Raw genomic sequence first — 18,436 nt, 5'->3', positions numbered from 1 at the left:
GTATAGACTTGGTGGCTCACCTTCGAGGCCAGGATTTTCAGTTTATTTTCATCAAGAGTCACGGTCGAGGCTTCCAGATACGCCTCAAAGCAACGCAGCCATTGTGCGAATTTAGTCGACGAACCCGCTTCTTGGGGGTCTAGGTCCAGGCATGTTGGTCTGAGGGCTCGCAGCAGCGCCTGCTGCTCAGCGTTTTGCGCCATCGGTTGATCAGCATCCGCAGCCAACATTTAACTTTGGTAATAAAATTGATGCACTATCAATTGCTACAAAAGACTGGAGATTGAGTAAGTAATAAATAGGCTTTTATTACCAAAGAACAGAGCATGCCTCTTGGGGTTGCCTGGTATCCAAAAGGGCCGGAGGCTTCTGAGCAGCGACCTTTATACCCAGCCATGAGGGTGGAGCCAGGGGCGGAGTCAGCTGAGGCATGCACAGACAAGTACAACAATACTAACAACAGTGGTTTACCACAGAAGCATCCTATGCCAGCCTGCAGCAGGACCTGGACAACATCCAGGCTTGGGCTGACAAGCAGCAGCTAGCATTCAAACTTATGAACAGCAAACAATGACCATCTCCGAAGAATTGACGGTGCAGCCAGAATTAAGTTAGGAGTCAGCATGGTTTGGGAAGGGGTGTGGGGAGAAGATGATGGCCTAACTGAAAGGGCAAATTTGAGAAGTGACACTGTCCCCTAGTGTGATTTGCCTGATAGTTTAGAGGGACTTATGTTACTGGATATGCAGGTTGAACTTCATTCAAAGAATGAGGAAGCTATAGGAGGTAATTCAGCCTCCTTGTGCAAAATTCCCTTCCTGCCCACGCCTAATCTTATCTGGTGCGGCACAGCCTGGAGATACTGTTGACAGTTTTTGCAATGCTGTTGTTAATTGTGGTCAGTACTGCCTTCTTGGAGTAAAGAACCGAACATGTCGCCCAGAACAAGCCCTTGTATACAACAGAGTGGGGGAAGATCTGACTGGCACTGGGTGTAATTTTCATGGAGGGAAGATGCCCCAAGTGTTTTCCCCAGCTGATAGATCATGGAAATATTGTACTTGTGTGTGCAGACTGAATTGCAATCAAACAATGAGGACAATCAAATCTACGATAGATAATCTATCCTTTCTCAGTACTAGCACCTTTCACCTTCATGAACACTGAATAATGAATTGAGATCCTGATCCATCTTTAATTTGTATTTTATGTGTTAGTTTGTGAAGACTGCGAGACATTTTTTATTGAAGAATGCCCTGTGCATGGTCCTCCAGTGTTCATAAAGGACACGGTGGTGCAATTCAGTCAGCCAGACAGAACACGTTTAACCCTCCCGGAGGGTCTCAGCATAGCGACTTCAAAAATTCGAAAAGCTGGTCTTGGTGTATGGAATGAAGGGCAGGTTATTACCAAAGGCATTCACTTTGGACCCTATGAAGGAGTAGTATCAAATGAAGAAGCCGAGGCTGTCAGTGGGTATTCATGGGCAGTAAGTGACTACTGTCGTTATCAAGTTCCTTATTTTATAAAAAAGTTCAGGACTTATTGGAATTTATTTTCTATAAATTATCCAAGGTTCCCATTCCTGGTTGCTACTCAGTGAGTCCTACTGGTAGACAGCGAGTGAAGACAGAATTAATCTTTGCTGTGAGGCCTCTTGTGTTCACTTAGCCTGTCAACACATGGAAATGTTCACAAATGAAGAATGGATTACTGGGTGTGTTTATTGTAGGGCTGGGAGCAGCCACGGAACTACCCGAACATGACTCACCACCATCAGGAAGCGAGAAAGCAAACATGACTATCTGACTGAAACCCACCAAACACCACCACAGAGGAAACAATTGCAATTCACCCCACTGAGGCCAAAGGTGTGTCAAAGTTCACAGCACCTTCCCCACAGCTGATAGTGTCAGTGCTGAGAGAAAAATCCTCTCACCCCACTGAGGCCATAGCAGACTCCCAACTATTTATAAAAACTCTGCCACCCACCCCGCCCCCAGCTGAGGCAGCATGTTCACACTCTGAAACAAAATCCCTCACTAGAATTCCTCCCCACCCCCCTGCCAGCTGAGGCAATTATTGAACTCCGTGACCGCGAATTCTGAAGTCTCAGCGCTGGCCGGTCAGGCTGGTTTTGCTGAGAAATGGTGGCTGCCTTGCTTTCGGTGGGTCCTGCGGTGGCTGCCATTTTGCGAGGTCGGTAGTGCTGCCGTTGCCTGCGCATGCCCCGGATAGTTAGATGAGACAATTCGTCACATCAATGGGCTGGATTTTCTCAATGGAGACAAGTTGGAGGCGGGACTGTTGCTTGTGTCGCTGTCCCGCCTCTACCCTCGTCTGACCAACCAGAGGGATTTTCCCCTGATTGACCTTGTTAAGCCCGCCCTGCTGGCTCAGCAGGCCAATTAAGGAGGAAGTCACTGACAGAGCACGTCAATGTCAGACGTGCTATCTGTCAAGACTTCTTGAAAGAAAAAATATCAGTGTTTGACAGCTCTGTGAAGCTGTCAAACACTGACATTCTCTGTAGTTTGATGAGTACTTGTGTTCAGGACTCATCAAACTTTCAATTTGTAGATTTCACATGGCTGTTGGTTCGGAGGATCCAACAGCCAGTCTGTGAAATCGACAAGGAGGATGTCGGGTCTCCCAATCCAGAGAGGATGAAGGCTGTAGGAAGAAAACAAGGTAAGTGACCATTTTTTTACACTTGTCACTCACCTTACATACTTACCACTCCACACTTGCACCCATCACTCACCTCTACATCTTACTTCCAGGTACCTCCGACCGCCGAAGACCTCCTCCATGTCACCTCCAATCTGGCGGGGTTCTCCGAGGTCGGGAAGCCTTCAGCTGTGAAGTAAAATGGCACTAATCCTTTTTTCTGCCTGTTAACAGGCAGTTAAAAGTATTTAGCATGATAGCAAAATACTGCAGATGTTGGAAATCCGAAATAACAACAGAAAATGCTGGAAAAACTCAGCAAGTCAGGCAACATCCGTGGAGAGAAATTTGAGTTGACGTTTCGGGTTTGACCCTTCTTCAAAACTGGAGAGAAAAGGAACTAGATCGAAGGCAGGGCTGCGATCAGACAAAAGAATAAAAGAACCAAAAGAAGTAAAAGAGATTAGAAGCTAGACGAGATGGTAATAGGCTGTGATTAGGTGTAAAGTGTACTGGCAGGGCAAAAGATAGCTGCCAGGTGTGAGAGAGAAACAAAAGGAAAGGGGGGGGGGAAAGGAAAGGAGAGGAAAAATATAAGTGAAAATGAAATAGGGGCCGAGGTTATGATCTGAAATTGTTGAACTCGATATTGAGACCGGAAGGCTGCAGAGTGCCTAATCGGAAGATGAGGTGCTGTTCCTCGAGTTTACGTTGAGCTTCCGTGGAACAGTACAAGAGGCCAAGGACGGTGAGGTCCGAGTGGGAATGGAGCGGTGAATTGAAATGACAGGCGACCGGAAGCTCGGGGTCACCCTTACGGACTGAACGGAGGTGTTCCGCAAAGCGGTCACCCAATCTGCGTTTGGTCTCCCCAATGTAGAGGAGACCGCATCGTGAGCAGCGAATACAGTATACTAGATTGCGAGAAGTACAAGTAAATCGCTGTTTCACCTGGAAGGGGTGTTTGGGGCCCTGGACAGTGGGGAGGGGGGAGGTATAGGGGCAGGTGTTACATCTCCTCCGCTTGCATGGGAAGGTGCCAGGCGAAGGGGAAGGGCTGTTTGGGGTGATAGAGGAGTGGACTAGGGTGTCTCGGAGAGAGCGGTCCCTGCGGAATGCTGAAAGGGGAGGGGAGGGGAAGATACGTTTGGTGGTGGGATCACTTTGGAGGTAGCGGAAATGCCGGAGGATGATCCGTTGAATGTGGAGGCTGGTGGGGTGAAAGGTGAGGACAAGGGGAACCCTATCGTGGTTCCGGGAGGGAGGGGCAGGGGTGAGGGCAGAGGTGCGGGAGATAGAACTGACACGGTCGAGGGCAGTGTCAACCACGGTAGAGGGGAATCCTCGGTTGCGGAAAAAGGAAGACATGTCTGAAGCACTGGTGTGGAAGGTGGCATCGTTGGAGCAGATACGGCGGAGGCGGAGAAACTGGGAGAATGGAATAGAGTCCTTACAGGAAGCGGGGTGGGAGGAAGTGTAGTCCAGGTAGCTGTGGGAGTCAGTGGGCTTGTAGTAAATATTGGTCGATAACCTATCCCCAGAGATGGAGACGGAGAAGTCGAGGAAGGGAAGGGAAGAGTCAGAGATGGACCATGTGAAGGTGAGGGAAGGGTGGAAATTGGAGGCAAAGTGAATGAAATTGTCAAGTTCGGGGCGAGAGCAGGAAACGGCACCGATACAGTCATCAATGTATCGGAAAAAGAGGTGAGGGAGGGGACCTGAGTAGGACTGGAACAAAGAGTGTTCCACATAGCCCACGAAAAGGCAGGCATAGCTAGGACCCATGCGGGTACCCATGGCAACACCTTTGATTTGGAGGAAATGAGTGGAGTTAAAGGAGAAGTTGTTCAATGTGAGAACAAGTTCAGCCAGGCGGAGGAGGGTCGTGGTGGATGGGGACTGGTCGGGCCTCTGTTCGAGGAAGAAGCGGAGTGCCCTCAGGCCATCCGGGTGGGGGATGGAGGTGTAGAGGGATTGTACGTCCATGGTGAAAAGGAAGCGGTTGCGGCCAGGAAACTGGAAACTGTTAAAGTGGCGGAGGGCGTCCGAAGAGTCGCGGATGTAGGTGGGAAGAGACTGGACAAGGGGAGAAAAGATAGAGTCAAGATAGGAAGAGATAAGTTCCGTAGGGCAAGAACAGGCTGAAACGATGGGTCTACCAGGGCAGTCCTGTTTGTGGATCTTGGGAAGGAGGTAGAAGCGGGCTGTGCGGGGTTGGGGAACTATGAGGTTGGTGGCAGCGGGGGGAAGATCTCCAGAGGAGATGAGGTCAGTGACAGTCTTGGAAACGGTGGTTTGATGTTCGGTAGTGGGGTCATGGTCCAGGTGGAGGTAGGAGCAGGTGTCGGAGAGTTGGCGTTCAGCTTCCGCTAGGTAGAGGTCAGTACGCCAAACAACAACAGCACCCATGACCCCACTACCGAACATCAAACCACCGTTTCCAAGACTGTCACTGACCTCATCTCCTCTGGAGATCTTCCCCCCGCTGCCACCAACCTCATAGTTCCCCAACCCCGCACAGCCCGCTTCTACCTCCTTCCCAAGATCCACAAACAGGACTGCCCTGGTAGACCCATCGTTTCAGCCTGTTCTTGCCCTACGGAACTTATCTCTTCCTATCTTGACTCTATCTTTTCTCCCCTTGTCCAGTCTCTTCCCACCTACATCCGCGACTCTTCGGACGCCCTCCGCCACTTTAACAGTTTCCAGTTTCCTGGCCCCAACCGCTTCCTTTTCACCATGGACGTACAATCCCTCTACACCTCCATCCCCCACCCGGATGGCCTGAGGGCACTCTGCTTCTTCCTCGAACAGAGGCCCGACCAGTCCCCATCCACCACGACCCTCCTCCGCCTGGCTGAACTTGTTCTCACATTGAACAACTTCTCCTTTAACTCCACTCATTTCCTCCAAATCAAAGGTGTTGCCATGGGTACCCGCATGGGTCCTAGCTATGCCTGCCTTTTCGTGGGCTATGTGGAACACTCTTTGTTCCAGTCCTACTCAGGTCCCCTCCCTCACCTCTTTTTCCGATACATTGATGACTGTATCGGTGCCGTTTCCTGCTCTCGCCCCGAACTTGACAATTTCATTCACTTTGCCTCCAATTTCCACCCTTCCCTCACCTTCACATGGTCCATCTCTGACTCTTCCCTTCCCTTCCTCGACTTCTCCGTCTCCATCTCTGGGGATAGGTTATCGACCAATATTTACTACAAGCCCACTGACTCCCACAGCTACCTGGACTACACTTCCTCCCACCCCGCTTCCTGTAAGGACTCTATTCCATTCTCCCAGTTTCTCCGCCTCCGCCGTATCTGCTCCGACGATGCCACCTTCCACACCAGTGCTTCAGACATGTCTTCCTTTTTCCGCAACCGAGGATTCCCCTCTACCGTGGTTGACACTGCCCTCGACCGTGTCAGTTCTATCTCCCGCACCTCTGCCCTCACCCCTGCCCCTCCCTCCCGGAACCACGATAGGGTTCCCCTTGTCCTCACCTTTCACCCCACCAGCCTCCACATTCAACGGATCATCCTCCGGCATTTCCGCTACCTCCAAAGTGATCCCACCACCAAACGTATCTTCCCCTCCCCTCCCCTTTCAGCATTCCGCAGGGACCGCTCTCTCCGAGACACCCTAGTCCACTCCTCTATCACCCCAAACAGCCCTTCCCCTTCGCCTGGCACCTTCCCATGCAAGCGGAGGAGATGTAACACCTGCCCCTATACCTCCCCCCTCCCCACTGTCCAGGGCCCCAAACACCCCTTCCAGGTGAAACAGCGATTTACTTGTACTTCTCGCAATCTAGTATACTGTATTCGCTGCTCACGATGCGGTCTCCTCTACATTGGGGAGACCAAACGCAGATTGGGTGACCGCTTTGCGGAACACCTCCGTTCAGTCCGTAAGGGTGACCCCGAGCTTCCGGTCGCCTGTCATTTCAATTCACCGCTCCATTCCCACTCGGACCTCACCGTCCTTGGCCTCTTGTACTGTTCCACGGAAGCTCAACGTAAACTCGAGGAACAGCACCTCATCTTCCGATTAGGCACTCTGCAGCCTTCCGGTCTCAATATCGAGTTCAACAATTTCAGATCATAACCTCGGCCCCTATTTCATTTTCACTTATATTTTTCCACTCCTTTCCCCCCCCCCCCCTTTCCTTTTGTTTCTCTCTCACACCTGGCAGCTATCTTTTGCCCTGCCAGTACACTTTACACCTAATCACAGCCTATTACCATCTCGTCTAGCTTCTAATCTCTTTTACTTCTTTTGGTTCTTTTATTCTTTTGTCCGATCGCAGCCCTGCCTTCGATCTAGTTCCTTTTCTCTCCAGTTTTGAAGAAGGGTCAAACCCGAAACGTCAACTCAAATTTCTCTCCACGGATGTTGCCTGACTTGCTGAGTTTTTCCAGCATTTTCTGTTGTTATTTTAGTTAAAAGTATTTAATGCCTTTTCCGCCTCCAGGAGACGGGACCTGAAGCAGCACATCTTCCCACCTCCTGGCACTTCTGCTACTTTACCGGCCGTCCTGCCTTCATGCCTGCCTCCTCGGGGCTTGGAAAATCGTCGAACGCTGGTTTGACACAATATCTGCCATTTTTGACATGCTATTCCATTTTGCATCCTCTCCCTATCACAACCAGCTGACCATACGTTCAGCAGCAGGAAGGACCTCCCAGGTCTGCTATTTAAAGGTATCATCAACAACTTACAGCTGACTTGCTTTTTGATCTGTCCTGGCTCTGGCACAATTTGTGCGGCTGTTTGGAGCTTTCTACAGTTATTTAATGTTGAGGTGACAGGGACCTTGCTACTCATTTAAAGGCTTCTGCTCACACCACTTGCTCCCAGTCATGGGGTCTCTACTTGCAGTCCCCCTCGCGCTCGAGTATGATGGAGATGGAGCGGAGTCCAAGAGAACCTCTTCTACCTGTGCTTAAGCCAGGAGCACTGTATTAGAAGGCTCCGCTTCACCAAGGAGGCAGTCACAGAACTCTGCCACCTCCTGCAGCTGAACATGCAGTCTCAGAGCTCAGCGGCTCTCCCAGTGGCCCTGAAGTCACCGTGGCCCTAAATTTTTTCACCAGTCTGGACCAGGAGACATAGCTAACATCTCCCAGTTTGCTGTCCATCGCTGCAACCAGGAAGTCACAAAGCTGTCTACTCCAGGAGAAGGGACTTCATTGTCTTCTCTCCAAACACAGAGAAGTAGGAGGAGCGTGCATGTGGCTTTGCCAGGCTAGCGGGCTTCCTCATGGTGCAGTGCGGCATCGACTGCACACTTGTGGCTTTGCGGGCACCGCATACCAATCCTGAGATATTCCGTAACTGCAAGGGCTACAACTCACTTAATGTGCACTTGTGCGACCATGTCCAGCACATCATGATGGTGAATGCCCGGTATCATGGCAGCAGCCATGATGCCTTCATCCTGCACCAGACTGCTTTGCCAGCAGTTTTTGAACCACCACGTCAAACCCGAGGGTGGCTGCTTAGGGACAAGGGCTATCCACTCTGCTCCTGGCTGATGAGTTCCCTCCACAACCACACCACTCATGGCCAGCACTCATATAATGACAGCCATGCTGCTATGAGGAGTCTCATCGAGCAGACCATTGAGGTTCTCAAGCAACAGTTCCACTGCCTTGACCGCTCAGGAGGAGCCCTCCAGTACAGGCCGGAGCGGGTTTCCCATTTCGTGGTGGTCTGCTGCATGCTCCACAACTTGTCCACATGAGGGCACAGCCCATGCCACCACGGGTCCATCAAGCCTGTCCCATACAATTGCGATACCCTGTGTATCACAATATACACACTCCACCCCACCCAAAACCATAAATTACCAAGGCTAATTTGGGAAAGAAAAATCTGGGAAATTCCTTTCCAACCTAACTAGGTGATCGAAACTAGTCCAGGAGATCACTCTGGTCCTGAATTCCCTGCAATATCTACCTTCTGTAAGAGGTGATCTCTGCCCCAGCCAGAAACAAGCCCAGCTCTCACTTGAAAGAATTCAGCAAGTCCGTGTCCCCCACACGAGACGGCAGCCTGTTCCTGAGGTCCACTATTCTATGGGAAAAGAACCACCTCCTGAGAGCTAACCTAGATCTAGCCTTATACAACTTAAATTTGTGACCCCTAGTCCTTCCTAACCTATTTAATTGAAACAAACTATCAGCTGGAACACAATCATTCCCTTCACCCCTTCATTATCTTCTGAACCTCAATCAAATTCCCCTTAAGTCTACGCTTCCCTAAAGTGTAGAGTCCCAACTCTTTTAGCCTATCTTGATAACAAAGATGCTACCCTGATAAATAAGAGAGGAGGAGGAAGTGAGCAGGCAGGCAGCACATCCCCAATCCAGATGGGCTGTCCATGAGCCCTTCATCAGACTCTAGTTGCAGTGAGTGGAACCCCAGATCCCCGTTGCTCACCACTTCCCCATCTTACCATCCCTCTGTCACAGAACATCACAGTGTCCTCCTGGGCACAAAGCTGAAATGAGAGCCAGCACAAAACACACATTTCAAACATAATTTATAAATTTATCAAATTCAAATCAAAAGAACAAAGTCAACTAATCACCCTTGTGCATTCCCTTAGTGTCTGCCTTTGCTGTGCCTTTTCCTACTCTAATGCTCCTATGAAGTGCTCCCCCAGTGGCTGCAGCATGGCTGGTGGAAAGCTGCTGACTTTCAGTGGGGAGACTACAGACGGGCCTGCAGGATGGCCTCGAGCAGCTCTGGCCCTAGAAAGCCCGGCTGTAGACTGCACCACCTTGGTATGGGCGGCAGAAGTCTGGGCTGGCTGGTGCAAGCGCACTGGCAGGGTGGCAGTGGTGGGAGTACGAATGCTGTCCTCTTGAGAGAGGACAGCAGGTTCTTGCTCCACGGGGCCACTGCCACTCCCTCGGGATGGGGCCTCAGCACTATTAGCCACCTGTTGGAGCACAGATTGCTGGACTGCTGTGACAATCTGCAAGCACTTTTCCACACTAGTAAACCTAGCCACAATGGCATCAGTCTGAGCTTGCGGGGCAACAAGTTGAAACTGCAGGAGAGCAGTCTGCGCTTCCACTGTAGCAGTGAGACATTGGTTCGCTTCTGTTGTGCTACAATGGAAATGTGAGTTCGCCCATCATACCCAGCATCACGGTTGGGTCCACAAGTTCTCTAATGGAGTTGCCCATTATTTCCACCCTGGAAATCATGGGCTCCAAGCCCAACGCAAAAACCCATAATATTGGAGCCGGACTCCTCCATGCTGCTTGACACTGACCAGAGGCTCTCTGGCAGGCTTGCCATTACACCAAGCATTTCTGTGTGCAGGCCCATCACCCTTCTTCTGAAGGCTACCCCATCAAGAATATCATCTGAGTCCTGTGCAGCAGAACTCGTGCATAATCTCATCCTGCGGGGAGCTGGCACCCGAGCTACACTTTCCCCCTGGCTTGGCTGCAGCCCACTCATGCCTGGTGATTCACCACGTGCAGATCCTGCCTCTATACTACCCCCTAAAGTACGGGCAGTGCCATTTGCTGAGCTGGTGTCTGCGAGTGTCAGTTCCAGTGCTGCTGTGTCTTCTTCTCCTCCATCATTCTCCTCCTCCAGAACTTCAGAGACAGGCTGGCTACTGACAGTGCTTGGGTATCTGAAAGGAGAAATGCACAAGGGTCGGGTTGTGTTGAAGTAGGAGGGAACGCCAGATAGCCATGCATACACCATCAGCAGCGTGCAAGTGAAAAGAGATTGTGGGATGAGGGATAGTGGGCTGTGAGAAGAAGGATTAGGTATAAGCATACCATCATCATCAGCAATGTTTTTCACTTCCGTGCTCACCACGGACTCTGTCACTGCCCCAACAATTATTGCGAGCTCTACTTCCTTCAAGTCCATGAGGTTCTCAATTCTGACTTACCCTTCTTCTTACTTCTTAGGCAGTCCCTCGGAACCGAGGATGACTTGCTTCCACATTAAACATGAGTTCTCAGGTGACTGATGAGTCCAATGCAGGACCTACAGTCTCTGTCACAGGTGGGGCAGACGGTGCTTGCCAGGGGAGGGTAGCTGGGGTGCTTGGGTTGACGTGCGCTCCTTGTGCTGCCTGCGCTTGATTGCCGCTTCCTCCCAGCGAAGAGACTCTAGGTGTTCAGTGCCTTCCCGGATGCTTCTCCTCCATTTTGTGCGGTCTTGGGCCAGGGATTCCCAGGTGTTGGTGGGGACGTTGCACTTTTTCAAGGAGGCTTTGAGGGTGTCCTTGAAGCATTTCCTCTGCCCACCTGGGGCCCTATTGCCGTGTCAGAGCTCCGAGTAGAGCGCTTGTTTTGGGAGTCTCGTATCGGGCATGTGGATGATGTGACTTGTCCATCGGAGCTGATCGAGCGTGGTCAAAGCTTCGATGCTGGGAATGTTGGCCTGAGCGAGAACACTAACATTGGTGCGCCTATCCTGCCAATGGATTTGCAGGATCTTGCGGAGGCAGCATTGGTGGTACCTCTCCAGTGCTTTGAGGTGCCTGCTGTAAATCACTACTGCTCTGTAGACCATGAGCTTGGTGCCGGGTTTGAGGTCCTGGTCTTCAAACACTCTCTTCCTGAGGCGACCGAAGGCTGCACTGGCACACTGAAGGTGCTGCTGGACTTCGTCATCACCGTTTGCCCTTGTTGACAGTACTGCCACCCGATGACTCTTCACCCATCTGCTGGTGCTCCCGGAGGTTGTGTGCCAACTTGGCCTGCAAGAGAAAGGGAAGTGTCAGTGAGTGCGGTACAATATGTTTGGGAGATGTGCCTGCCATGGTTGAATAGCTGGCAATTTGTGCAAGGTGTGAGATGTGGGTGTAAGTCTTGCAGCAGTGGTAAGTTTGTGAGGTATGAGTGGTGCTGGCTAGAGATTGTTGGTGGGGGTTTGGTGCATTGAACAGCGTGCGCGATTCATGGCACAGATGGTGAGATATGGTATTTGATATGGCATTTACTCACCGTGACCAGTCGTGTGAGGTCACTAAACATTTTGCGGCACTGGATCCAACACTCATCGTACTGACGGCTTCAGCAGTCTCCACCCACAGTCTTCTTGTGTCCGCGGGCCTCCTGCCCCCTGTTGGTAGAGGACCTGAGGATGTCATAGAACCTCCAGGATCAAGGCCCCCAGTGCCACATCAGAAAATCTCCTTGCCCTCTTTCTTGGCTATTGGGCCATGGTTTTCTGCACAATGACAATGAGGTGTTTGTGCAAAAAAGCACTTCCCCTGTATTAGAGCCTTGAACAAACTTTATTGGCCACGAGACTCCACCCAATATTGGCCCCCTGAATCAGCACTAAGACAATCAGCTGCACATTTCAGCGCTACAATCATTATAATGAGCAGGCAGCGTGAATTTTATGTGCTGCCTGCACTACTTTGAACGGGCGTGGGCACATCGTGCTGCCTGCGCCTGTTTTTGGGCCTTATCCAATTTCTAGGCCTGTCTATTGCATTCTTAGCTTGATTCGCCACTCCTGTTTTTGAGGAATAGAGCCTGTTGGTATTGGATGGCCTTGTAGCTGTTATCATTTTAATCCAATGTCTTTGTACTGGAGCCAAGGTCAACTAAGAATGAGCCTACATTCCAGTCCCTTTTACTTTGTTCATCTTCTGATTAATTTAGTGCTGCTGCTCTAATTCAGGTATTATCCTATTAAAGCAGTTCCAGGAGATTCCCAGAGCCTGCTGTCATTGTATTTATGAACAAAGGTGAGTCAGGTGTCACCTCAACCAACTCTCATCATTCCTAGATTCAGAATGCATTGAACAGTAGTTGCCAAATCCTGGGCGCTCTGACAATACAGTAATTCAGGGATGTTTCCCCACTTTACAAAGCTTCCTGAAACTGTTCAGCACCATTATACTATTTTTCGAGCTCCTATGCTACATCATTTCAACCCCAGCCATCGTGCTGATCTGGGCACTCGGATGAAAAGGTATAATCACAGGACACAGGGAAGAGGAAGGTCAATTTTTACTCAAAGAAGTGGGAGGCTATGTACTAGAATCTTGCAATACATGTTAAGCCTCATGACAGTCTAATATAAAGATAAAGTTGCTTTTAAAATTTTTATTAATTCAGTCTTTTTATCAAAACACCTTTCTGCAGATTAGCAAATCCAACAAGGATTTTGAATACATTGATGCGAAGGATGAATCTACATCAAATTGGATGAGGTGAGGGAAGACTGATACCATATAGTGAGGGTCACAAGATAGTAACGGATGAAGAAGATCATTTGTCCCATTTCATTTGATCCATCCAGTACAATATCCCACCCAACAGTCAGTCAGCCTCTCATTCTGGGTGGCTGTGGCCGAGAAAACGAGCCAAAATTTTCAATCAGCTCGAGGCGTTAAATTCAGCAGGAACTCCAGGAAACCCATATTTCTGGATCGCTGCACCTCCCCCACCCCCTGTCAGACACTTCCTCCTTGGAAATATTGGGGCCATTGGGGGGAAAATTCAGTTGTTTGCGCCTCCCGTTAGTGCCTTAAGAGGGCGCTAATGGGGCGCAAAGCAACTAGCGCCCGGGCGCGACGATGTTTGCGCCGCTCGCGAAATTAAGCAGACATTTTGCGGCGGCGCTAAACACTACCGCCACGATCTCCTACGCCGGCAGATAGTGACGTCAGTCGAGTGCGCAACGCCCCATTAGTGCCCCAGACCGAATATTGAGTGGCGCCTGCCGCTAGTAATGACAGGTTGAGGGGAGCGTTATGCTGTCAGAAAGGGACTAGGGGAGCGCTATTTAAAGGCGACCGCTTGCTGCCTTTTTTTGTCTGACATTTTTGCACCACGCATTCTGAGAGAGAGAGAGAGACTTCTAGAGAGATTCAACGCTGTGTGAAGGAGTTTTGAGTACTGAGCAGCACTTTGCAGGTTTATTTTGATTTGCCCTTCCTTGCTTCACCAGCACTCTGAGGTAGCGCCTCGCTCTTCGGCCTTTGCGCCTTAAGACAGGTGTGAAGTGCCTGATTTAGCGCTCCAATCACCTCCAGGGGCGATAAAAGCCAAGTTTGCTGTCGGAGGCGATGATTAGCACCAGGCGCTAAACTTTGCTCGCGGCCAATAATGGCGCCCCAAACGGGGCGATACTGAATTTTTCCCCATTATCTTTCGTATCTACACTGAGGGCTAGATTTTCGGGGAGCCGTCAGGCGGGGTTTCAGGCGTGTGGCGGGGGGGAGGGGGAAATCCCAAATTTGGGGGTCCCGACACCATCCCGCCCAATACCCAGCCCCACGTAAGTTTCAGGGGCGGCGGGTACTCGCCCCGCACTGGGACCTGCCGAAACCAGGCGGGAAGGGATTAGTGCCAATTAACTGCCTATTAACAGGTAGTTAATAGGCATTTTTTAGCCTAATCCCTATTTTGAGGGGTTTCGTGTGGGTTTCCTGACGGCTCCAAATCACGCCAGGTTAGTGCGGGCCATCAGGTTGAAGTAGTTGGAGGGGTCGCGATGTCGGCGCTCAGGTAAGTGATGGGTGCATGAGTGCAAAGGTAAGTGTGTTTGGTGTGTCTAAAGTGTGTAAAGAACTTTTTCCTGTACTTATCTTAACAGCCTTTCTTCCTGTAGCCGTTGGGAGCCCATCACTCAGCCGGAACTGAAAGCTGAATGGCTGCGATCTGTCAAAAGTGACAGTCTTCAGTTTTGAGTGCCGGTGACAGTTCTAACTGAGTCTGCATAGAAGGACTCCGCTTAGAACTCAGAGTGTCAGTGTTTCACAGCTTCAAACAGCTGTAAAACATTGATCTTTCATAGGTCAAGAACTCCTGACAGATGAAATTTCAGTCTGTGACGTCACCTGTTGCCGGGTGGCCCTTAATTGGCCGGACGTCGAAGTAGGCGGGTAAAAACCCGAAAGGGGAAGTCCCGCCTTCTTCCCGACAGGTTCGGCAAAATCTACCCTTGAGTGTCCTCTCCTGACAGTATGTTTGAATTTGAAATTTGTCCATGGCTGGGGACATGTTCTCTCATTCTAACTCACTATACTAATATGCTTTACATTCTGTATTCATTTTACAATTTTAACTTATTTTTGGCCACTTAAATATTTGTATGTTATGTTCCAGGTTTGTTAACTGTGCCAGAAAGGAGGAGGAGCAGAACCTTGTAGCCTTTCAGCACTGCGGCAAAATTTATTACAGGACCTGCAAGCCTGTTCCTCCTCGGTGCAGGCTGCTGGTCTGGTATGGTGATGAATATGCCAAGGAACTCGGTATCAAATGGACCACAATGTCGGTGGCAAAACAAGAACCAAAATGTAAGGATTCTGACCAAAATTGGGAACTGTAGCCAAAGTATCATTTGTTTTCTGTTACAGTCTCAAAGGTGTTTGATAAAGTGTGACGTAATAGACTTGTTAACAAAATTGAAGCCCATGGGACCATGGGATCAAAGGGGGAATGTTAGCGTTGATTCAAAATTGGCCATGAGACAGAAAGCAAAGAGTAGTGCTGAATGGTTGTTTATGAGACTGGAGGGAAGTATACAGTGGTATCCCCCAGGGGTCAGTATTAGGACCCCTGCTCTTTATGATCTGGACTTTGACAATTGGGGGCATAATTTCAATGTTTGCAGATGGCACAAAGCTTGGAAACGTAATAAACAGTGAAAAGGATAGTAGAAGTTTTCAGGAAGATGTAGATAGACTAATGAAATGGGAAGTCACATGGCAGATGAAATTTAATGCAGAACAGTGTGAAGTGATGCATTTTGGAAGGAAAACTGAGGAGAGGCAACAGACACTTTGGGATTCACATACTCAAATCTTTGAAGGTGGCAGGGCATATTGTTATGTCTATTAATAAATCATTTGTGACCCTAGACTTTATCAATAGAGGCATGGAGTACCAACGCAAGGAAATTATGGTAAACCTTTATAAATCACTGTTTAGGCCTCAGTTAGAGTATTGTGCCCAAATCTGTGCACTACACTTTAGAAGGAATGTCAAAGCCTTAGAGAAGTTGCAAAGGAGATTTACCAGAATCATACCAGGGATGGGAGGCTTCAGTTATCTCATAGTAAAGGATCCTCTGGGAAAGAGTGATCATAATATGATAGAATATCACATTGGGCTTGAGAGTGAAATACTTATGTCTGAACTAGTGTCTTAAATTTAAATAAAGCCAATTACATAGGTATGAGTGGTATGTTGGCTATGGTAGATTGGGAAATTAGATTAGAAGATCCGATGGTAGATAAGCAGTGGCAAACATTTAAAAACATATTCCAATATTCTCAGTGAATATACATTCCTTTGAGAATTAAAAACTCCTGTTGAAAACTGATCCATCCTTGGCTAACTGAAGAAGTTAAGAATAGTATTGGATTAAAAGAGGCTTATAATGTTGCAAAGAACAGTAATAAGCTTTAGAGACCATCAAAGAATGACCAAAACATTGATAAAAAGGGACAAAATAGAATAGGAGAGTAAAGTAGCAAGAAATATAAGAACAGATTGTAAGAGTATCTACAAGTATGCAGAATGGAAGAGAGTAGCAAAAGTAAGCATTGATCCCTTAGGAGCCGAGACAGGAGAAATTATAATGGGGAATAAGGAAATGGCAGAGACCTTAAACAAATATTTTGTATCTGTTTTCACAGTAGAAGACACAAAAAACAAACCAAAAATAGTGGGGCACCAAGGGGCAAATGAAAGGAAGGGAAATGATTAAGAACAGTAGAGAAAAAGTACTTGAGAAAATAATGGGACTAAAAGCCAACACATCCCCTGGACCCCTACATCCTCGGGTTCTACAAGAGATAACTGCAGAGATAGTGGGTGCATTGGTTGTGATTTTCCAAAATTCCCTAGATTCTAGAACAGTTCCAGTGGTATGGAAGGTAGCAAATGTAACACCGCTATTCAAGAAAGGAGGGAGAGAGAAAACATAGAACTACCGTCCAATTAGCTTGACATCAATTGTCGAGAAAATGCTGGAATCAATTATTAAGGAAGTGGTAACAGGGCATTTAGAAAATCGTAATATCATTAGGCAGAGTCAACATGGTTTTATGAAAGAGAAATCGTGTTTAACAAATTGATTAGAGTTTTTTGAGGATGTAACTCGCAGGGTAGATGGTAAATTTGGATTTCCAAAAGGCATTCGATAAGGTGCCACATAAAAGGTTGTTATGCAAGATAAGGGCTCATGCGGTTGAGGGTAATTTATCAGCATGGATAGAGGATTGGTTGACGGACAGAAAACAGAGAGTAGGGATAAACGCATCATTTTCGGGTTGGCAGGCTGTAACTAGTGGGGTGCCGCAAGGATCAGTACTTGGGCCTCAGTTATTCACAATTTATATTAATAACTTAGATGAAGGGACCGAGTGTAATATATCCAGGTTTGCTGACGTTACAAAACTAGGTGGGAAAGTAAGCTGTGAGGAGGGCACAAAGAGCCTGCAAAGGGGTATAGACAGGTTAAGTGAGTGGGCAATAAGGTGGCAGATGGAGTATAATGTGAGGAAATCTGATGTTATTCAGTTTGGTAGGAAGAATAGAAAAACAGAATATTTTTTAAATGGTGAGAAACTATTAAATGTTGGTGTTCAGAAAGATTTAGGTGTCCTCATACAGGAAGCACAGAGTTAGCAAGCAGGTACAGCAAGCCATTAGGATGGCAAATGGCAAGTCGGTCTTTATTGTAAGGGGGCTGTAGGACAAGATTAAGGAAGTCTCGCTACAGTTGTGCAGGGCTTTGGTGAGACCACACCTGGAGTACTGTGCACAGTTTTGGTCACCTTATCTGAGGAAGGATATACTTGCCTTAGAGGCGGTGCAACAAAGGTTCACTAGATTGATTCCTGGGATGAGCAGGTTATCCTATGAGGAGAGATTGAGTAGATTGAGCCTATACACAGGAGTTTAGAAGAATGAGGGGTGATCTCATTGAAACATATAAGATTCTGAGGGTGATTGTAGGGTAGACTGAGAGGCTGCTTCCCCTGGCTGGAAAGGCGAGAACTAGGGGGCATAGTCTCAGGATAAGGGGTCGGCCATTTAAGACTGAGATGAGGAGGAATTTCTTCACTCAGGGAGTTGTGAATCTTTAAAATTCTCTGCCCCAAAGGGCTATGGATGCTGAGTCATTGAGTATATTCAATGCTGAGATAGATAGACTTTTGGAATCTAGGGGAATCAAGGGATATGGAGATCGGGCGGGAAAGTGGAGTTGAGGTCGAAGATCAGTCATGATCTTATTGAATGGTGGAGAAGGCTCGAGGGGCCGTATGGCCGACTCCTGCTCCGAATTCTTATTGTTCTTATATAATATAACATAAAAACAGAAAATGCTGGCAATACTCAGCAGGTCAGACAACATCTGTGGAGAGAGAAACAGAGTTAACGTTTCGGGTCGATGACCCTTCGTCAGAACTCTTATGTCCTTATGTTATGTATAGAGACTAAAGAAGCTGGGGTTGTTCTCCTTATAATACTCCTGTGAAGTGCCTTGTGACGTTTTACTACGTTAAAGGCGCTATATAAATATAAGTTGTTGTTGTTATTTATAAAGATACAGTGAGCTTCATTGCACTGTTGGGGCCTCTGGCAACTCCCAGCCAGTTCCCCAGCTCTTTTATTCAACACTTGCTGTTTAATTTCTGTCCTGTTTTAAGAAAATTGATTTTCACACTGGTTTATAAAGTTATTGAAAGAGTATTGATATCTACCTTGTTACTTGGAGGATTTCAAAGACTGAATGCATGAACCTTGAAAT

At 48.3% G+C, this 18,436-nt stretch overlaps 1 pseudogene; it reads left to right on the top strand.

The window, feature by feature from the left end:
- The first annotated feature begins 570 nt into the window (after nt 1–570).
- The window catches only part of LOC147109781 (uncharacterized), a 21,786-nt pseudogene continuing 3,920 nt past the window's right edge, over nt 571–18,436 (top strand).

Source organism: Somniosus microcephalus, chromosome 12 (assembly GCF_052327205.1).
Source record: "Somniosus microcephalus isolate GS21.2 chromosome 12, FLI_Smic_1.0, whole genome shotgun sequence".
NCBI classification, from domain to species: Eukaryota; Metazoa; Chordata; class Chondrichthyes; order Squaliformes; family Somniosidae; genus Somniosus; species Somniosus microcephalus.
Note: the sequence above shows the minus strand (reverse complement) of the source record. Positions and strands in the feature narration are given on the sequence as shown.